The 23,383-nt window shown below is 35.3% G+C and overlaps 1 long non-coding RNA gene across 2 annotated transcripts; it reads left to right on the plus strand.

Moving 5' to 3' along the window:
- The first annotated feature begins 1,273 nt into the window (after positions 1-1,273).
- Positions 1,274-22,464, plus strand: LOC136285976 (uncharacterized). Of its 2 annotated transcripts, XR_010719634.1 has the most exons (5): positions 1,274-1,566; positions 2,124-2,267; positions 10,080-10,104; positions 10,382-10,443; positions 12,050-12,412. It is a non-coding gene; the product is annotated as an uncharacterized lncRNA (long non-coding RNA). The 2 variants fall into 2 exon arrangements; XR_010719633.1 differs by lacking the exons at positions 10,080-10,104; positions 10,382-10,443; positions 12,050-12,412 and adding an exon at positions 21,938-22,464.
- The last annotated feature ends 919 nt before the right edge of the window (positions 22,465-23,383 follow it).

Consider the following 23,383-nt stretch of genomic DNA (forward strand, 5'->3'; position numbering starts at 1 on the left):
TCCAGAACAGAAACATATAGAATACACACTTCTCCGAAGCTGTGTTGAACTATTATTTTAATATATTCCTAGACACATAAAGTTTGGTTTCCAGGGTATTACTTTGGTCACTGAAGATCATATATAACATTGTGCAGTCTGTATCATATGGCTTTGGATTTGATTTCTAAGAAAGAATGGTAAGATACAATGAAAATGAAATATTATTTTTACATTGTTTTACATATTATCTTATAATACATTTTAGATGTCACATGGTAATAGTCATATTCCTGACATGGTAATTTAAGTCTTAGCTATGCTAGCAAGACGTATGTAACTGTTCCAACTCCAGATAATTCCTCAGCTAGAAAATTTGAAAGGAAAATTTAAACAAATGTTACATACAATATTCTGACACTGTTAAAATCAATGGGAGAGTGACAGAATTTAAGTGAATTGCAATATTTTGAAAAAAATTCACTACTGTCTGTAGTTGTGATCTCAAATTCCAGTAGATCGATATATTTAGAAACACCAAGGCTAATATTAAATTCCCACTGGTTAAGTAATGGCATGCAGGACAGTGATAGTCTGGTCTCATCATCTCACCCTCAACAGCTTTCTTAAATATATATGTATATATTTTTTTCCTTCAAGATGAGCTTTAAAGATTGTTTGAGATGGTGAAACAAGTTATGTTTGGTCTCACTTATATTTTCCCATAACTAGAAGGAGGACATTTCCAGGGGCCCCAGAACGCTCCCTCTTATCCCTTTCTCCCTGCTCTAGACAATTTCGGTGTGGTAAAGAAAATTTTGTCCATATGAGTGAAGAGCAGAAAACTGGTAGCATTCAGGAAACAGTTACAAAATTAAGAAAAGTCATTAGCAAACTGCTTTATGTTTATTTGATTTAATAAATTAATGTATTTAAATCTCAGAGACTAGAAATGGCTTACAAATAGTGTCCAAATATATCTGTCAGATCACAAACTGGATATATTTAGCTACATTGCACCTAGTCATGAAAACCTGACTATATTATGATCTTCCAAGATATGATTCATCTCATTATGAGTGGTTACCTGCTTTTAGACAGAATAAACTCAGTATAAAAGTTCCTGATTTTTCTCTGCTGTTTATTAAAGGAGTGTAAGATGACTAGTTATAAATTAGGACATTTTAAGCTCAGGTGAGGGTAATTTCTCCTTAAAAGGCTCAGTTTAATTACCCAGACATAGCTGTTAAATACCTTGTTTAAATGTCATAGTATCTCTTCCTTGACCCCCAGCTGGTGTTACAAAAAAATGCAGATCTTCCATAAATCCTGTGTCATAGCTGATAAGTCTATGTAAATATCTTGAATGCCCTGTGATGTCATAAATGGCATTACATACCCTATGTTTGGACAGCTGAAATTAGCCTCAAATGATGATTGCTAACTTTTTTTGATCATTAAACAAGTTTCATTGAGCATTAGCAACGTGCATTTTATTTGGAAGAGGAAGACAGCTCAGCTAGGTACAGCAACCTACAAACAGCCTCCTAATAGCCTGGTTAGCTAGCTGTCAATCATAACTGAAAGGTAAAAACAAAATTTTATGTTATTTGGATTTATTCTATTTCATTGATTGCATAAATGAGATGTAAAGATTACCTGAAACAAGTAGATACAATTGCAAAACCCTGTTCATAGTGGATATTATAAGACCTTTGACTAAATCAAATATGTAATCCATTGTTCCTCAGAGTCCTGAGAGAGTGATAGAAGTGCAGTTAACAATTCAAGAGACTCAGACATCCTTATAGAAACACACCAGCTCCTATAAAATCTCTCATATATTAATATATATATATGTGATTGATATCTTCGTGTGTTTATTTCATTTGTATATGTAATCATAGAATAATTTGGGTTGGAGGACATCCAGTTATATGAGGTTGCTCAGCAACTTGGTCAGCTAAATTTGGAAAAGCTGCAGGAATGAAGATTCCACAAACTCTGAGCAACCTGTTCCACTATATCACATACTTTTAGTAAAAGCATTTAAAAATAATTTTAAAATCATTAAAATTACAAAAAACAATAATTAAAAGTTAAAAAAAAATTAAACACCTCAGTTCAGGATTTTCTGTGTTCAGCCTTTTGTCTACTGCTGCTCCCATGGTGCACCTTTGAGAAGAATTTGGCTAAGTCTTCACTATTCTTCTAGTCTTCTCCAAAAAAGTAGCTCCAGGCAGTTGCAAGACCTCCCCTCAACCTTCTGTTTCTACAATTTTAAAAAGGTAAGTTCTGGCAGTATAGGAAATATTAAATTATTTAAACTTTCCTGTGGTTGCTATTTTAGTAGGTTTAAGAACTGCATGACATTGCCATAGAGTGTTGCTCTGCTTGTAGTTTGAGGTGTTCTTATGGGCCTGGGGCAGCATAGAGATTCCTTTGCTCACCACCTTTAGTTGAAAACCTCAGCAACTGGATAACAAGGTGAAAATATGCATTCAGTCTGTTAACCTGCTTGGTATGCTTTAGTTGGTGTGCAGCATAAATTCGAAACGTTGAAAACAACTATAATAGATTAATCTTCATCTAGATAGCAGAATAGCAAAACTCAAGGTTGAGTTTCTTTCTCTTAACTTGAGCTATATACAATTAAAGCCTCTAAATATGAAGTAGTCACTCTCACTTACCCATACAGTAAGTGGTAAAAAACTACCTACATTAACAGAAAAATTAATCTAAATATGAGAAAAAAAAAAAAAAAAAGAAGAACAAAGTAATTTACTATGGAATTTTTGTCTTGGTTTATTTAGTAGTCCTATAAAAAACTTACTGAATACAATGGCTTTCCTAGAACTGGGTATTTAGGATAAACCAGGTAGATCTGAATATATTAAACTTAAACAGAAATCAAACACACTGTGCAAGAAAAAAGAAAAAAACCAAAACACTGGTGTTTCTCAGCTTTCTGTCTTTTGACATTGATGAAGACTGTGATTTATAACTGGAACGATTTATCAAGTCCATAGTGAGATTCTGCAGGACTGAACAATTTCTTTTTATACAGACGCTTTCAAAAATAATGATATCTTCTGATATTGATATATATCAGGAAAAAGTAATGTATTGGTGTGTTCTTCTGTTGTATTATCCTCATAATTTATTAAACCATCTAAACATGCACAAAGATTGGTATTCTGTAAACCTGTTTACCATTTATGTACAAGGAGATAATTCTCTGTCCACCTACGTGCAGGCACTTTAATTATATTTTTCTTTTTTATTATTTTGACCTTGATTGAATGTCAAAGCTATGATGTATATCTGTGTTACCACCCACTCCCCTCAAAAACTCCATGATACTTGGATTTTACACTTTCACTTCTGAAAGTTGTTTGTTTGTTTGTTTGTTTGTTTTGTTTTGGGGTGTTTTTTTTTTTTTTTTAAATGACTGCCCGAAGGTAAACAGACATAAAACTGACTAATGTCTTTTTCCATTCTTAATAAGGCATTTTATCTGAGGATAAATTATGCCTAAATTCAGTTTCCTAAACCCAAAAAGAGTGTTTCCTAAACCCAAAAAGAGTGTTTGATCTAAAGTATGTTGAAATAGTTGGAAATCCATTGAAATTATTGGAAATCTTACCACTGGTAAAAATAGCTTTTGGATCAGGGATTGAGAAGCCTGTGTAGCTTCACTTTCCAAAATTCTGTGTGTCTTCATGTTATCAATGATGTCAGGGGATTAAATGAAAAATAAATGACCAATCTGGTCTAAACATAATAAGAGAAATAATAAAGTGAAGTAGATCAAAGAGGGAGATTATATGGATGGATTTGGGGGCACTTTATTATTTTTTATGGTTTTCTGTAGTTAGAAGTTACTTGTACACCTTTGTTCTCTATTTCCCTTAACATCATATGAACTACTGAAATTCATGATATGGAAGCACAGACTAAAGAAGAAGAGATCTGTTAGCAACCATCTAGAATGTCAATTATTTTCATTAAAAACAAAATAAAACAAACAAGATCCCCCTGCATAGATAGAAGAAAAATAAAGAAAAAAACCCTTTGTAGATGTACAACTCATAGTACAAACTGTATATAACCTCATGTGTAGGACGTACTTAAACAAGTAGTAGGTTTGGCAGCTAAAATACATTAATCTGCATAGATATTAGTTATGTTGAAATACAGAAAATCTTAACCAGAATTATGAGAGCCACTGTTTCTCATTCTAGTATGGTTTCTCTGCCTCTATAAAAGAAGCATTCTATAAGTAATAAATTTCGTTCCTTAGCAAACTAAATGAAACCTCTACTAGGTGAGGAAGACAAAAGAAGAGGAAATTGAAAGAAATTAACTGTGGTCCAGAAATTACATCTGCACAGAGAAAAACAATTTCCATTTTAGTGAGGTATTCAGGACTTAGTCAAAGCCAAGACAAGCTTGACTCAGTACGCCAGAATCACTTATTGAATGCATTGGGTAAAGAGGACCAAAATCAAAAGATTTTTAGGATGGTAAGGAAATGAAGTATTACAAGATGAAGGATCAGGCAGGAGAACAACTATAGTCTGGTCTTGGGAAGAATTATTTAATGACTAATACAACCCCAAAAATTAGGAGAACATTTACTGATTATTTACTGCAGACAAAAAGGTGGGAGACCCTGTCACTTCAGAATAATGAGGAAGAATGTGAAGGTTTACAGGGAACCCTGAAGTATGGAAATGCATAAAGCAGATTAGTTTTTAAAGAAGAGGCAAGGAAATAGCTAGATAGTGCATGGAGGATATTTAGGTCTCCAGTTAAAGCTGTGTAAGCAGGATGCCACTGTCAGAATCTGCTGCTTTCACTCTGTTTTATGAGGCAGACATCTAACCTCTGCCTGTGAACTCCACTTTTAAGGTCTGTTTATATATACTGAAAATAAGTATAATGCATTATCTGCTACTGTTTGTGCTAGGTCAGATGTAATTTTAAGTAAATTACAAGGATCAGGTTGGAGCAACTTGGTAGAGCACTGAGTTATTAGGTACCTAAATAAAATTTTTTACCTGTGGTCTGGATACAAGCTCTAATGTATCATGTGTTACTGCAAGATACACATATAAGCTTTTTTTTTAGTGGACAATTTTCTTCTAACTCTAGATGCCATTAGCAACAGGACATGTAAAATATGTGATCTGCTGATTTACCGATTGTTGAGTATCAGGTGATGCTATGCACACAATGCTGAACGGATTTTGTGAAAGATGGAGACAGGAGGCTGATTGGCCTTGTGGCTAGAATTCTATTCTGAAAGATGAACAGAAAAAGAAAATAAATGGAAAAAAGGGTCCAAGTGTAGGTATCTATATGTGAACTACAAATCCCATAATTAACAATAAGGATGTAGGGCTAAACTCTAGTGAACACATTAAGTTGTATAGATTTAGGATACCCTTCACAGTCTACAGTCACTGATTCACCTGTTATTAAATGAAGCTCATAATCATCTTAGAAAATGGAGTTGGATAACAAATCAATTCAATATATGAAGATAAATAAGGTCAAAATTAATATTTTTAGTCAACATTGCATGTTGTGACTTCAGTAACTATAATAGGACCCCACACCTGTAACAGTCTTTGGAGAGTTTTTGTGGGATTCAGTTGCATACACATTGCAATATTTTAGAGTATTTAAGACATTTATATGATAAGTCTGGCACATGTGACAGAGGCTGCAAGAGGCCATGACCTTCTATAGAAGCACGTAAATATCTGTCAGCATCTGATAGGGTTTCCTAAGTGAAGATGCACTCTGTATTTAGTGTGTGTAGCACTTGTAAACTGTAAGCCAGAGTTACAGGTTAAGTAGCATGGACTAGAAGCTATCAATGGTGATACCACTGTTTTGGGTTCCAGACACGAGAGAAACAGGAGTCTGATAGTCAGCTACTGTAGGAACCATGCATCTAAACCAAGAAATGTAGAGATGAGAACTGGCTCTTTGGGGCACTGTAGATCTGGAGCAGCTGGTAGATATGCCTTTCCGTGGTTCTGCAAAAAATGAGAACAGATATGAGTACCTTAAACTGAAGAGTACATGCAGGTGTCAGTGGCTGGGGAGGCTGGGAGTGTGAGGCTAGCTACTGGCCAGTTACTGGTGCAATTCATGTTTTGCTTATAGATGCTTACCTAAGTTCCACTATTAGACTTCACTCCTGATCAGCTAGTGACAAGGAACAGGACAGAGCCACCAGAGCCACTCATATCTGTGTGAGTGCTGTTGGTAATTGTGTGGGTGCTTGTAAGGTAATGTCTTCTGCCTGTGTGTGGCCAGAAGTGTATGTCCACTATGCCTATGGGTATGGACACATCTACCAGGAACATAGGCTCTGCCTTGTTTTTGGTGACACCTGTAAAAAAAGAGTCAAAGCAACCTTGCATCTACTGGGCTGTGGGCTAGGCAAACTCCTAAGAGTTTTAAACTAAACGTGTGAGTAATTTTAGACTACAATAGAAGAAATAGAAAAGCTAGCTTTTCCCAGAGCTAGCTTTAAGATTACTATCCTTCTGCCATATTCTATGTTAAGACACTTTCTGCATTGTAAAGTATGACACTCTTAAATGTTTGGGGTTTAAAAAGTTACATTGAAATGCATAAGCAAAACTAATAGTATAATAATTTGCATATAAAGATATGAAGTTAATCACTCAGCCATTAAAAATACTTTTATGCATAAAAATGCATCCAAGTATCAGTTTATTAAATTCATAGGTTCAGATTCCTGGTTTCTCCCACTTTCTAGAGAGAAGCAACAGTAACTATATATACAGTGGTTTAAATCCACTGTGTAAGGAACTTTCTTGCCTATTTCAAAAAATAAGATCAGAGAAATCAAATATTGCTGATGGTGAGATAAAAGATGCTTTAATTTAATTAGAATAATAGAATCCTGGAGTATATTGAGTTGGAAGGGAACCATAAATATTGAGTACAACTCCCTGCTCATTAAACTGCTTAAAACTAAATTCTATGACTAAGAGAATTGTCCAAATGCTCTTTGACAGTTTTGGGATTCTGTCTTTGCATTGTAATACTTGTTTTTCTTTACTGCCAAAATAGATGTTCAACACATCAATCAGTGGTTTCATCAATTATCTATCATTTAGAAATCTGCTGTAATGTTTCATGTTTCCTTGTAAATTCACTTATTTTATGTGTGAAACCGCTTCAGCTTGCTCACTAATGTGTCAGGGTAATCATGTAATATCTTTTTCTTTTCTGGAAAAAAATCTCAATATTACTGTGCTATACAGAAAAAGATACTCCTCCTTCATTATCTCTGAAATGTTTATGGACTGTGCCTTATTCTTGCATTTCCATAAAATCATGAAATGTGTCAAGTTGAAAGGGACCCATCAGGACCATTGAGTCAAACTGCTGACCCTGTGCGGAACCACACCATGTACTATTAAATATATAAAATCACTATTTTTAAAAATTTATTTTCACTCTGATTTAGCACATAGCTCTTCAGTTACTGACTACTCCACTTCTTGCATGTCTTGCTCTTTGCCTCTTTCTTCAGTAGGATCCATTATTAGTCTTATCACTGTCTGATCCTACCTGCTATAATCCAATCCTATGGAATCCATGGTTTCTATAGGCTGAACCCCATTAAATATGGCTCACTTCAATCTGATCAATGTGGAATTACAGTAACCATCCTCAGAGTCCATAGTCCATAAAAAATTGTATGGTGTTACCGCATATTTAAATATCATACTGGAATTCATATTTCTGAGTAAGTTTTCCTTCATTTCACTATATGTGTTGTACACATTCAATTCTTGACAAGTATGTAATTGTTAAATACATTATTTTTATTGAGGTGATAGTAACAATGACACAGAATTTGATCTTACCTAAATAATCACCTGAATCTCTATCATAGTATGACACAGAATGCAATTTTATGGAAAAACAACAATTCAGTAAAAATGGATTCATAGCATCTGACTTCACATATTGCCTAATGTAAAACACTTGAATGTTGGTGATAGTGATCTACACATCACTATCTCAGAATAAAGGAGGTTTGAAGGAGTCTCTGGAGACTGTCTGCTGCAAAACCATTCTTAAGTAGGGTCACCTGAAGCCGGTTGCCCAGAATTGTGCCCAGGTGGCTTCTGAATACATCTAAGGAGGGACACTCTACATCACCCATGTGCAGCTTGTGCCAGTGCTCAGTCACCCTTGCAGTAAAGAAAGGTGGATAGGCTGGATCAAAATGCTGAGCCCAATTGTGTAAGATTCAATAAGGCAAAGTGCCAGGTCCTGATGCACTGGTGAGGCCACACCTCAAATCTTGTATTCTGTTTTGAGCCTCCACACTACAAGAAAGACATTGGGGTGCTGAAGTGTGTCCAGAGAAGGACAATAAAGCTGGTGACGGGTCTAGCATACAGGTCTTATGAGGAGCAGCTGAGAGAGCTGTTCTTGTTTAGTCTGGAGTAAAGGAGGTTTAGGAATTTTTTCTTCCCCAAAAGGCTTGTCAAGGTTGGAACAGGCTGCCCAAGGAAGCAGTCAAATCATAGTCTCTGAAGGCATTAAAAGATGTGTAGTTGAATCATGCTTACTGACAAGGTTTAGCTATGGACTTGGCAGTGATAGGTTTGTGGCCAGACTCAACAACCTTAAAGGTTTCTTGCAACCTAAATGATTCCATCATTCCATGGTTAATACTGACCTCCATAGAAAAGGAGAAGGGGAACCTGGTAGAAAAACCCAGATCTTTGTTCCTGTTTCTTCTATTACTGTCTTGTCAAAGAACTAATATATTAAGTTTTTCTCAGGTCAGGACATCACTCATGGATGGTACGTATTCTGATTGTCACAAAGCTTTGCTAGGACAGTGACACAAAGACATAAGCCAGCCTGATTTTTATTTAGCTCTACATTGTTATGTTTCTTTATTGTGCAAATCTCTTTTTGGCTCTAATACTTTATTCTCTTCTGGACTTAAGGCCATTTTCTGATATGCTATTAAGTAGAGTTTGTCAAAACCTTTTGTCAGGAACATTCTTTTAATAGATAAGTATTCTTCAACTATCCAAAAAGACTATGTACGTCTTATTTTTGAAGAAAAATAAAACAACACAAACATAAATTGTATACTTTTACCTCGAACACTATGGGATTATTTAATGTGTGATTACCAAAACATGGTAGAAAAAAGGAGAAATTTGAATATTCGATAATAACTGCTTTCAACTCTTCCTTATATTTTCCACCAGAACCATTAGTCCTTATAATCAGAGAACTATAGCAATGGCAAGCATTAATTAAGTCAGTGATAAGAAAACTTTATTTTTCACAATAAATTCATCTGGCGTACAACAGATTTATTTTTATTAAAAACATACAAATCTCATATTAAGTTAGAGTGATAAGCAACTTGTACATGAATATTAGGACTTAAAGCAAATAAGTACAATTATGAAGCATTTTGTGCAATGAAGAAAAAGAGCAATTTAATAGAACATTGCCATACACTCCATGTTTTCTGCTTAAGAACTGAATATATTATACACCATTTGGAGAAGAACAGGAAACCATGAACAAGTGACAACATTTCATTCTGGTGGCAGCTTTTCCTAATTCCCTGATGGAAATACATTCATAACATGTTGTTTTATTCTTTTAATGAGAATTTTAATATTTAATTTTTAGCTTACATCCCTGAGTCATGTCAGGGGGAGAGGGTGTTTTCTTGTTGATTGGGTTTTTTTACCTTTTCCTGCCAAAATGATTTATTTGTTTTCTTCCTTGTTTGTGTAATTAAACTGGAATTAATTACTGTTAGAAAACTAAAGAGCAACCATAGCAAAAGAGGATACCAAAGTAGGTGATAGTTTAAGGCGTAATCAATGTCTTCAAAATGCATGGCAATTTACCATTCAGGCTGTGATATTCTCACAGTGTCACAGTTGTGCTAGAACTAGCAGTAAGTTAAATGCTAGGTTAGAAACTAGCTAAAAATATTGTGATTGGATGAGGCTTTGGGGATATATTAATATTCTTTGTGTTTCTTCTACTTACAGAAATCTAAAGGAATAAAACTTGAAGGTAGGAGCTAATTTGCCTTATGCGACTAGATTGTATTACAGCTTAGGTGGCTGCTTGGATATTTAACTTACGCTGTTCTCATTTTCTGTATTGTCTGGAAAGAAATAGGCATCTCAGAGGGCCCTTCATTCTACCTAAATAAGATGCCTACCTTAAAATAGGGTAAATTGTTCACTGGTGGTATATTGACTGTAGAAAGAATTGTGGTTGATTGGCTGTGTGCAGACACCTGAAGATTTAAACTATTTCTATTTTTAAAATCTAATGCTTCTTGCAGACTTTTAGAAGGGATGTCAATGATGAGACTGCAGCACTGTACTTTTCAACAGCTAAAAACAGGTGTGTTAAATCTTGGCATATTCTTGATCCATTTTACTAAACCTCAAGTTCAAGCTTAAGCTAGGCGATGAAGCATGCCAAATCTTTCTCTCAATCATTACTTTCCTTTATAGTTGAAACATTCCTGATTCTGTTTGAATTTACAATACATCAAATAGCTTTCCTCTTTTTTCTAGAGTTTTCACTTAGAAAATTCAGAAATGAATTTGAGGAGATAGTTAAGGGGTGTCAAGAGCAGCCACCCTCTCTGGTTGTTTCATCCTGGAATCCGATCTGGCATGCTGCTGGAACCAAGCCTGGCACACATAAACAGAGGCACGCTTGTACATGTGTCAGCCTGCAGACATACACACACAAACCACACACAGACATACACACAATGTGTCACACAGCCTCAGACAAGGCTCTGCCCCCAGCAGCCCCCACATTTGGATTCACAGCAGACACAGGCACAGATGGACATGTCCCCTCCTCTTCTTTGGCTGGCAGAGGCAGAAGGTTAAAAGTGCAGCACATGCACAAATACTCAAAAACGGTCAAACTAATTCTCTCACCTGTTCTCCATCAGATTGTTTGATATGTCTTAATCCTGATAATACTCCATTCACCCACAGAACATCAAGACTAGTCTAAAGATTTGTGTTTACATATAAAATAGAAAAAAGTTAATGACTTGGCCACAAAAACATATGCAAATTTTTTCTAAGAAAATAAAGAAAAAAAAAAGACTTTATGTGTTCTTATGGCAACTTTATTGATCTACCCATTAAAAAAAAATCCCATTGAACTTTAGGGCAAGTTCTTTGACATAAAGTATGGTGAGCAAAATCTTCTGAAATAAAATATTTGTCACATTCGAAAACAGATGTTAGGATGCATGTACAAAAAAAAAGGGCCTAAAATTGGTATTTAATTTTAAAGAATTGAATAAATTAACAGGCTTCAGAAAAGAAAAACAAAAAATAATAATAAAACAACAATAACAAAAAGCCCCAAACAAATTAACAAAACAAACAAAACAACCCCCAAAAAGTCCTCCTCCAAACCCAGGATTTACAGGATTCATTACTGAAAGAATAGAAAACAAATAATGCAAAATACTTCAGGAGAAGTATTTTGTTATTACTGAAATATCTCAAATTAGGTAGTGTTTCAAATTAGGTAATATCTTGAAGTGAGGGGTTTTGCAGACTAAAGCAAACTGTCAAGATTCCTATACAGTGATATATACCTTGTAATCACAGGCCTCTCTGGTAGCAGGAGAATACATTCAGTGTAATGAGAAATAGTCAGCTGTTTCAAGATTAAAGTAAAAATGAAAGATAAGAGTGCATTTAAAAATTGTAACTAAGTCTTATAGATATATATAACATGGTTCTTTCAGATTTGAAGATTCAATAAAACTTACTGAATTTATATATTGAATGCACTTCTGTGTATAGAAGCTTTTATATGTCATTTTATAAGATGTCTTGGTAGGGAGAAGCTGAGGGAATAGAGATGTAACACTGTATTTGCTGTTTTTTAGTGATAGCATTAGGTTTCATGTAAAAATGACCCAGAAGTCAGCAATAAAAATCATCTGTTGTATTTTGTCATCTTTCAGGATATAAGATGCATCCTATTAAAAAAGAAAATCAACAAAACAAACACATGCAAGGAATCAGAAGAAAAGAGAAAAAATTCCCCTTTAAAGTACACCAATGTGTATAGATAAGTAGGCAGATAGTAGTTTTGTTTGTCTCTCTTGTATGAACAGAAAAAATGACAGTCATATAGTCCATGTTGACTTTCCAAGGCTTTGGGTGCACCATATAACATCTCTGTTTGCTATATGCTGTAAGATATCTTCCTGCACTTACTAAATCAAATATTACTCTCTGAACTATTGGCATACATATTCCATAAAGTTCTGTTTTTCTTTTTGATTTTTTTTTGATTGATGACTGACATTCCCCTTCTACTTCAATTGGAGGTTATTGTTACATTTTGTTTGAACTTTCCAGCTAGGTCAGTCAAGGAGCAATAAAATTGAAAATTATCATTTCTTTACAATAATTTCAGAAATGTTTCATGGAGCTTTGTTTTCCCACAAACTCATGCATTTTTATGGTTTTTCCAATGCCCAGAAGCATTGCTGGATGATATTTGGAAGCAATAACACTAAAGTAGCCTGTATCTATTTACTGTCTTTAAAAGTTTCCTGGAACAGAGAAGTAGAATATACAAGCAAAGAGAAGATGATACTAATTGTCATCTTGGCATCCTCAGCTGTGAAGATTTTTTTTATGCGTTTTGTACTACTTTTATTTTGATCCTCCTTTTAAAGTTTTTCTTCCCAAGTGCCTTAAGATTTATCTCATACAATTATTTTGCTTACCTTAAACACAGTAAAAACTGTAGTAGGTGGTAAGTAATTTCACTTTCCTATCCCCATTCCCCAGTCAGAAACCAGGATATGTGTACAGGCTTAGCAACCTTAACCAAGATTTAAATTACTGCATTAAACTTTAATGTTGAGGGGAATTCAACACACCTATGTGGTCATTTATGAACATTCATCTCATTATTTCAGTATTCATCAGTGCTCTGCCTTCAAACTCATAATTTCCTAATAGCTACACATGTAAAATATCTCCAGGTCATTCTTCTGTTTCTACTGCATGTTTATTATAGTCCGTTCTCCTTCAACAAGGAGGAAGGGATAACAAAAAATGCTCATCTACAAAAGGTCAATCAGAAAAGTAGCATCTTGTAATTTAGAAATATCTATACATTATCACCTTCCTCAAATTTGTTATAACTTTCCCAGGGTGGGGAAAGCATATATTGATGAGTGAATGTGATCACAGAATCATAGATTGGTTTGGGTTAGAAGGGGATCTTAAAGATCCTCTAATACCAACCTCCGTGCTAAATGAAGGGACATCTTTCACTAGACAGGATTTCCTAAAGCCCCTCCAACCTACCCTTGGACACTTCTGGGAATGATGCAAGATGAATCATGGGATTAACCTTGTTTGGGTTTGGAGTCATAGAACCATTTATTTTGGAAAAGATCTTTGACATCATTAAGTCTAACCACAAACCTGACACTATCCAAACCCACTGGAAAACCACATCTACAAGCCAACAGGCTCAAAATGTTGGACTCAAGGATCTTGAAAATCTTTTCCAACCTGTATGATTCTATGATTCTACAAATTACTCTAGAAGAATTGTTGAAAGCTACAACCACATATATCTTCTTTTTTCCTTTTAAAACATACTATTTTTGCCATTTCCCCACCTACATATAATCCATTGTATGCCTTTCTTCATCTTACTAGAGATGTCATAATGATCAGTAATTTGAATGATGATGGGTCAGAATTAATGACTGATTATTCTCAGTATCTCTACATTTACTATAAAATCTATACTACATTCTTTAGTCATTTTTAATACCATTTATTTCACCTATCTTCAGTTGCATAAAGTCAGAGGTCTGGTTTAATTCTGTTTTCTAGTCTTTTTTCATGCTCAGAGGACAATTTGTTTCTATAAGGGAAGAAGTTAAATCCTATGAGAAATTTAAAATATGTGAAAAGAATTTTGGCCACAACTGTAATGGAAGTGTAGGATAATGAAATTTGCTTTGGTTACAAAAAAAGATTCTTTATACTGCTGTAATTGCTTTATGAAATGTCTTGGAATTTCACAAAGCCCCTCAGGTTTAATACATAATTCTGTACAGGAGTTCTCTCAAAAGACTCAGAGGAAATAGTTTACACTACTTTGGTGCCAATGTTGCTGTTGGATTCCCTGTCTCACATATACATTTTGAATATAATTAAAAAGTAGCAGTTTCTGTATCTGCATTAGATTGAAAATCCCACAAAAACAAATGGGATTAAAATCAGCTGTATTCTTTGTAAATTTTGGGAATTACAGAGGACTGACTTTCCTCAAATCCCTTAAAATGTTTATTTCCTACATCTTAATGATTATAGAGTAAGAAAAAATATATTTAGATAGATAGAAAAGTGATGTTGAGGACAAGTAAATCATGCTGGTAGAAAGAAATACTGAAAATATCAAAATCAGCTAGAAATACATTGTATTTCTCTTATTACTTAGCAATAGGATAGAGGCAGGCCCTACATGGCACAAAGCTCTCAGGTATTTGCATTAATATTGTCAAGAAGATTTGAAAAGCCTGGATATGACTTCCTTTTGGTGTCCCTAGCCCTACAAAATACTCTATGTGTCAAAAAAAAAAAAAAAAAAAAAAGTGTTCTACAATTTTATTTTTATTTCCTGATGCTTTGAAGCAGTTTAAGGCTATTACTGCAATAATGACATTGTGATCTAACTAGTGAGAGATACCTGTCTGTAATAAGCTGCAAATGAGACCATATGCTGAAGTCAGTAACTTGGATTTTATTTATCATCACTCATGGATGCAGTTGGTCCCATTGGTCCTTCTTCATCTTGGGCTGTTTGGTGGTGGAGGTTCTGGAGTCATTCTTCTGGGGTGTGACACCTTTATACACTCCAAGTTCTGTCTATCTGCCGAGTGGTCAAAGATGCCATTCCCAAAAATTGGGTTGGTGTGTGTATGAGCAGTTCCTTCTTTCCTCAGTTTGCCACAGTGGGAATTTTTGTCTGGGTGCATTAACCAGGATGTGCTAACCAGATCACATCTTCACCAGGCCTAGAATTAAGGCCCTCCTGTTGCAGAGTCCTCCCTTCCGTGATTATTTCATCTTCCCACTCTGCTGGCTTATCTTGCCACAGTTCCTTCTGTGGATTTGACAGTGTTTGAGACAGGCAACTGTTCTTTTAATTCCTTACAAATGATTAAGCCAGCAATGATGGTATCTGTTAGGTGGGTGTTACATACTGTTATTCATAACATGTCTTATTAAAATGACTTATTAATTAAAAACAAACAAACAAACAACAACAACAACAACAAAAAAAAAACACCCAAAAAAAACCACCTGAGGAAAAGCAACCTGTATAAGGAAAACAAGGAACTGGTGGGGATTTAAACTTGATTTGAATACGTTCGGAATTATTTGGTATTGATCTACCAAAAAAACCCCAAAAACCTAAGTCTTGAAAAACTCAGCTTATCCCCTTCAAAATACATTAATTTATTGCTAAAAACTTATTTTCCTGCGGGAAATTTTTTTTGACAGCATAGGGAGGGAGCAGGGCACCTTTTCTTGCTGTTGTGTAATGATATAAAAGTAGTTCTGCTGAAGAAACTTCATTTGGGGTGAAGTGTACGGAATTGTTCCTACTTTTGAATGTGGTACTTTATGACAATGAATGGGGCTTTGTAGCAAAGGTTTCCTAGGAATTTACATCTTGGAGATTGTTACTAGAGTGAAGCAGATCACATACAGATATTATTACATCATTTCCCATATCTACAGGATGAGCATGATCACCATCTATAAAGCTGAAACACTTATCCACATGGTGTTCATAACAGGAGCTGAGAGGTTTCACTTAGAAAATTAACATTAATGGTTCTTGGTAAATTCTTTCTTACTTTTGTTTCTAAATGTATTTTTAAATCTCCAGAGGGTACTTTAAAAAGTTTTGTGAAAGATAAATTGAAGATTCTGTCACTGTTGTCATTGTTTTGACAACCTAAATCAAAGATAGCCTTGAATGTTAAAGGCAAACACTACCAATTCTTAAAATGAGAATATAAATAAATTGGCTTTTTAGAGTTCCTTTTGGATTTTGATTATATAAAGACGGAAAAGGTTAAGAAAAATGGAATTCAAACTCTTTTTTTTTTTTTTTAACTACATGTTTTTAGTCTAGTACTCTAGTATTCTAGTGGGGGGAATTGATATATGTTTTGGGGCTTTTTTTTTATAAATTGAGAGGAATGTTTAAAAGATAGAGTGGAAGGAAAAACATGAATCACTTAAAGTTTTTGAGTAATTGATAAGAAATGAAAATATCTAAATTAACTTGAATTTTTCTTCTGGTTTTACTGGTAAAAAGTAGTTTTACCTTTTACAAAAGAGAAAATGGCATGAGGAAAAGAAAAATTGGGTTGAACTGCCCAGAAAAATGCATTACATTCACTGAAATGTCTGGGAAATTATTGTGTAATGCAGTTTATGTCACTCAAATCATTCAGCAATGCCATACTTACACAATATAGGGATACAGGGATCCTTGGCCACACCAGATTCTAGCAGGAATCTGGAGATCTAGAGAAAAAAAATCTCCCTCTAAGTCAATAACTTTAGGGGACCTTAACATTCAACAAAGAAAAATAAAATCTTCAGTTATTATTCCTGCAATCTGCTTTGGATATAAGTTAGTATAGTACATACAAGGTGGTATCTACAGTATCTTATGCTGGTATAAAAAAAGTAAATTTCTCCCTATTGGCCATAAAGGAAATCTGAGTCAGGTGTCTATACTTTAGATCCAATGTGGATTGTCTGGATAATCCATGATCTGTACCTTGCTGAGATTCACAATCTGTCTTCCCTCTGTCTTAGATCCTGTCCCTCAAAACTGATTCCAAGGTCAGCTTTTTAAGGAACTAGGTCCCTTCACAGCATCACAAACACTCTGTGAATAATTATCTCAGTGCTTATGAGAAGATAAAAAAAATTTGCAACCAGGCTAGTAAGTGAGAGGGATATGCCAGACTCATAAATACACATACTGTGATCTTCACAGCAAGACCTAAAAATCCAGGCTTTCTTTAATTACAAAATGAGAAAGTCTGGAGCTGTTACGCTGTGATTTTTAGGCACCAGATGTCCTGAAAATGAAAAAGAGTTTAGAAGCAAGAAAGTTTAAAATTAATTATGAAGAGAAAGAAAGTATATGCTCACACATGGCTTATTAATTCACATAGGCTCATCATTCTGAGGTTTCAAAATACAATTTTATTTTTTGACTTACAGTTAATCACACAAACAAAGATTGTTGGTTTCTTATTTGTTGTTAGTGCAGCTCTTCATTTAAAACATTTAAAGATAAATGAAAAATTAGCTATTGATTTCCCTGCATTTAAGATCAGAGTGTTTGAGCTGTATTTTTTGCATGATATTTTCATATTCATTTTACATTGTAGACACTGAGGAAAGAACAATAATATAAAAAATCAAAGAAAAATATTCTTATGTTGTACTTTTTCCCTGAAGCCCACAAGATTCTTACTTTTCTCTTTGGCATTGCAGTTTGAACTCCTGCCCCCGAAGTATGCAGAAGACATTTTTTTTTCTACTTTGGGGGTTAGAAAATGTGTTGTTGTTATTCCTACTGCAGTCATATTATTGACCTGATAAATAAGGCCCTCAGGACTTGTCTGGCATGTCTGAGACTGAGCTGCTAGTTTTAACTGTTAGAGCAATTATCTAGGAGAAGGTGATTATGGCCCAACTTGGCTTGTCTTAACTCTGAGATTATCCTCTATGGTAAAGGTCTGAAAATCCTACACTATGACCAAAAAAAGCAAAAACAGAAACAACAACATCAACAACAAACCCCAAACAAACAAGACAAAAACCCAAACAACAATATTAGCTCTTTATATTATTTTGGCAAAGTATTGTGCTGCTATAAATAACAGCTAAGTACAGCAAAGAGATAAATTCTTGATGGAAACCAAGGGGAAAAAAAACCAAGAAGAATGGACAAGAAAACTGTGATAAAAAGCCTCACAAAAAGAGCCCCAAGTGGACCAAAATTGGTAAACTTCCACAATGAGTGTCATTCCTCCTGGAAAAACCTAATGAAAATGATGGCTCCTCTTTACCTATCCCTATACTTTGGGAGGAATGAACCTGAAGGTGCAGTGATTTGGAGGTACACCAGGAAGGAGCCTAATCTCAGGAAAAACTGGTTAATATTAGGAAGACCCTTGTGTCAATGATTTATTATTATTACTCCTGATGTAATTAGACCAATAATAGCTGTTTCTTGTGTTTTAATTAGACTGTTTAAGACTTTAATTAGACTAACAATAAATGATTGAACAAATTTTCCTCTAAAAAATTAATAAGAACTGTTTCAATAAATATGCAATTATCCTTTTGAAATCACAAGAAAACCCTAGTCTTCACTTAGGACATCTGTACCTAGTATTCATTTTCATAGTTGTTGAATCATCTTTCTCATGGAAAGATATATTGATATTCCTTTGCTCTACAAAATTATACAGTTGTCATTAAACATTTTGGGTTTTTTTCCCTATAAAAAGTTGGTGCTTATTCTCCTTTTCTAAGGAACATACTGCTGCATGAGCACTTTGGAAGAGTACAAAAGCTACATTTAGGCTAGTAAATTAAATATTTCTAGGATTGTTTTTTGCTGTTGGGGCCAGCTGGCATAGAACAGCTTGCATTCATATTATTGAATTCTCTTACTCTCCAAACAGCATGGCCACGTTCTAATTAAGAATCCTCCTTCTCCTACAGTATCTCCCAGAACACACTTGGAAGTAATTCTGAAAAGTGTTTCTCAGTGTATTGGGTTTGTATGGGAAGGTTTTGATGTGGGCAGGGGGGCTACAGGGGTGGCTTTTGAATGAAGCTGCCAGAAGATTTCTCCATGTTCAACAGAGCCAATGCCAGCCAGGGCCAAGATGGATCCACCAGTGGCCAAGTCTGAGCCCATCAGTGACGATGGTAGCACCTTTGGGATATCAAAGTTGAGAAGGAGGAAAAGTTACAGTGTAAAGAGCAAACAACAGCCTGAGAGAGGAGTGAGAATTCATGAGAGAAGAATCTCTACAGGCACCCAGGTCTGTAGAGAAGGAGGAAGGGGAAGTGATCCACTTGCTGGAGTTGAGATTCCCCTGCAGCCCAGGGTGAGCCCATGGTAAAAGAGGCTGTCCCCCTGTGCCTATGGGGGTCTGAGTGCAGAGATCCACCTGCAGCCTGTGGAGGACCCAGCACTGGAGGAGGTGGATGCTCAAGGGAGTCTGTGATCCTGTGATCCCATGGGAAGCCCTTAGTGGATAATGGCCCTGGCAGAACCTGGGGCCTCATAGTGGGAGAAGGCCATGCTGGAGCAGGCTTGCTGGCAAGACTTGTGATCCCGTGGAGACTCATGCTGGAACAGCCTATTCCTAAAGGCCTGAACCACAGAGAAGTTTGTGAAGAACTGCTGCCTGTGGGAAAGATTCATGTTGGAGACATTTGTGGAGCACTTTCTCCTGTGGCAGGGATCACACATTCCTGAAGCTCAGGATGAAGTTCATGGCAAGGCAGTAATTGATGAGTGATCTCTCCCTGCCTTTGTCTCAACCCAGTCTTTCAGTGCAACTTTTCTCCCCTGTTGAGTTGAAGAGGGGGAGACTTTGGTATACATCCGGTGTCCACCCAGGCTGAATCCCTCACCCTTAACCCAGGCAAAACTATGCCAGGAACTATCCTTGCAGCTGAACATTATAGAGAATTGGTTTCTAGTGACTGGGAAACAGTAGTACAGATTTAACTTATACATTTGATCTACCTATATACACATACATTTTTCTTCCATTTTATACTTAAATATTTTCCCATCATAATTAATGAACACCTCTAAGTCATGAATGTAATCAGCTACTTTTCATGAAGAGTATATTTATACTTACTTACTTTATATTTATGTATTTCAATGATGGACAACTATGACACACAGGGTAAAAAATAAAGGTCTAGTTATATTGCAAGACTACATTTACTCACCTGTTTGAACTGGATCCGGTGAACAGCTCTGACTTATGCATGGTTTCAATTTGCATGGTATTATATATATTATTTAATAATTAGTAATTCCTCATGTGCTTTTGTCTGAAGAGCCTTAAATAGGGATATTAAATCTCTTTTTCTTTTGAATATCTAGTAAAACCACACAGAATAACTTAAATTGATGGAAATTGCACTCCCTCACATCAACTTGACTTCACAACTTCTGGAAATGTGAAGAATTTTACAAATTTTGGCACTGTTAGAATTCAACAAATATGTCAAAATGTGGATAAATTGCTTCTGGATTAAAATGTGTTTACAAAATAATATAGGTGAGAGAACAAAAAAAAATTTCCTAGAGGATCTTGTTTCAAAAAAAAAAGAAAAAAAGAAAAAAAATTGACATAAATTATTTGTCAAAATCTTCTGTGAGATATACTGAGAAAATTTAATTTCAGAATTATTTCCTTCAAATGTTATATTTCCATTTCCAAAATGACAGTGAGATATTGTTTGAATACAAGGTGTGGCACAAATTCAAACCAAAATTAAGTACGCGGCTATTAGCTTCCAGATTATAAGGGACTATATTCCTACACCTACATAAAAATAGCATAGCTTTTTGTAGCTGCATGGCTTTTTATGGAAGATTTGTTATTCCCACTGGTTTAATATCAGTATACAGATTTGTTGGCTCATACCATATGTATATTCATATGAAGTTTGACTTATGGTGAAGCACTCAAACATGTTTTTGTCTTAAATAAGGAATGTTGACAAGCATTAAGCTATTTTTTAAGTAAGAGGAATATACACATTCTTAAAACTGAGAACTTACTCAAGTGTATTGTATGAAGTCTTAAAAGTCTTAAAAGAGTACAGTACAATTTGCTGACTCATCAGCATCACTTACTAAAGTGTTCAGATTTTTTTAAAAAATGCGTTCTTCAGGTGTAAATTAGGTTTGTCCCTGATCTGTTTGCTGGGGTTTATAGCTTGAGGTTTCATTTCAGCATATTTACCCTTCTTTGGTAAGGGTAAATTTGGTAGGAAATTAAAAACTTTGAAATTTTTAAATCTGAATAATCTTTAAACTTATTTAACACCATCCTTTTTGTATGTGTATGGACTGTTCACACTGCCAAACAGTTGTCTGTCTTGCCTACATTTCTCTACTTGAACAGAATAATTATTTGTCTCTGATAGTTGAAATTCTAAAAAATGTTTCCTTTTCTCATTGCCTTGTATCTGGCTGTACTGTAGAATTTATCTCAGAATCTTCTCATCAAATCTGTTTCCTCTCCTGTTAAACTCTCATTGGAGAGATGTACATTGTAAATGTGTTGCCCACAGAGCTGAGGAGTCACTTTGACTCTCCCAATATTGCTCTCTGGCATTAAACATTAGTAAAAGAAATCAGAACAATTTTCTAAAGAGACAAGCATTATTCTTTCCAAAGAAGCACAGCTAATTCACATTGTCATGTTTACTCTTTCTCACACAGACAAATTGCTCATGAACTGAAAGGCCTAAATTCAAATCTGGTGCAGTGAAAATTCAGTTTCTTATCCATTAGTGTTTTCCTGGTCACTAGCCTATTTATCCAGGTCTCCAGTTTTCATATTGATTGATTTTCCTCTGGAGAAATTTGGAGGCAGGTAAAGTTTCTGTGCTTGTCCTTCATGTTTACAGTGTTGACAGATGCTTTTCACGTTTGCATCCCTGGATGTGGGTAAATTCACAACAGAGCTGTGTCTGAATCTGGCTTTTTTCCTGTTCCTCTTCAGGTGCCCTGACTCTTTGAGATGGGAACAAAGAAATTCTGGCCTATAAGAAGTTGTCATCGTAGTAAATTCCTCTCTGAATGTCTGAAGACTAGGACTGAGTGTGAGAAAAAGAGAACCTCAATGAAAACAGTCCTCTGGGCTTGGTGATCTGCTCAAGGTTTCAGAATAGTGACCTGGTAACTGACTTCAGGCATAAATACCCTAACCAGAGTAGTTAAGTACAATTGTTTTTTAAAACAACTGACAAATTATTTATCTTCAGAAAACACAACCAGTAATTAAACTATTTCTCATTTTTTACATGATTGCCTACCAGCTGGAAGAACTATTTGGGAAGTGGATTACATTGATTCAGTTTTTGCTTTACTCTGAGTTAAGCTAATCAAAATTGCCTTTTTTAGGAGATTGTTTCAAGAGCTAAATTATTTCTTGGTATTATTTTTCCTCCTTTTTGGCACTGTGTTATAGTACAAAAGCAGTTTAAGGGTCTTTGGGTCATGGGAGAGGGAGGAGGCGAAGAAGGATGTTGTGGGGCAGAGGGAGGGAGGGAGGGAGGGAGGGAGGGAGGGAGGGAGGGAGGAAGGAAGGAAGGAAGGAAGGAAGGAAGGAAGGAAGGAAGGAAGGAAGGAAGGAAGGAAGGAAGGAAGGAAGGAAGGAAGGAAGGAAGGAAGGAAGGAAGGAAGGAAGGAAGGAAGGAAGGAAGGAAGGAAGGAAGGAAGGAAGGAAGGAAGGAAGGAAGGAAGGAAAAGATTCTGCTAAAAATATCAGGCTGATGACAAAGGCATTCACCTGAAAAAGTTCCTGTGGGTTTTGGTGAGCCTCTTGCTTGTTTTAAAAGGAAGAGGAGTGCAGTCATTTAATCTTAATTAATCAGCCAAATCAAGGGTTTACTCTCATATATCGAAGAGAACTTGCTGTCTGCTCTTGAATTTACTCTTTCAAATCACTGTAACTGCCTAGAGGTTTGTTGTGTTACACTCTATCATACACTTTCTGGGTACCCAATACAGTCTCAAGTAGTTTGATTAAGAACAGACTAAATGACAAAACAGTGCAGGATTTTATGACAACATTAACCTAAGCAGAATGGAGCAGTTGGCCTCAAGCCCTCAGGGTTTATCTCTAAAAGATAAGAAAGCAGCTGGATATAGCCTTAAAAGGGTCAAAGTGCACTAAGTTATTTGCTAATGAAAGTGAAAAAATTTGCTCTAGCTGTATTGACAGCACAGCTAGGAAGTGAATAAAAGACAGGTTTTAACAGAAAATTAGGGTTAAGGTTAAAAAAAAATGGAAATTCTTGTTAATTTTTGCAAAACAGAAGCTGGTGGAAGAAAGGAAAAAACCCTATAGCCTGCTCATAAACAAGTATATTTCTAAGCAGAACTTTTTTTTTTTTATGTAGGTGGATAAAAATCAATATGTTTTGTCTAAAAACAATTTGTCTTG

The sequence above is a fragment of the Chamaea fasciata genome, unplaced genomic scaffold (assembly GCF_029207755.1).
Source record: "Chamaea fasciata isolate MVZ Bird 193981 ecotype frontalis unplaced genomic scaffold, bChaFas1.0.hap1 SCAF_2, whole genome shotgun sequence".
Classification (NCBI taxonomy): Eukaryota; Metazoa; Chordata; class Aves; order Passeriformes; family Sylviidae; genus Chamaea; species Chamaea fasciata.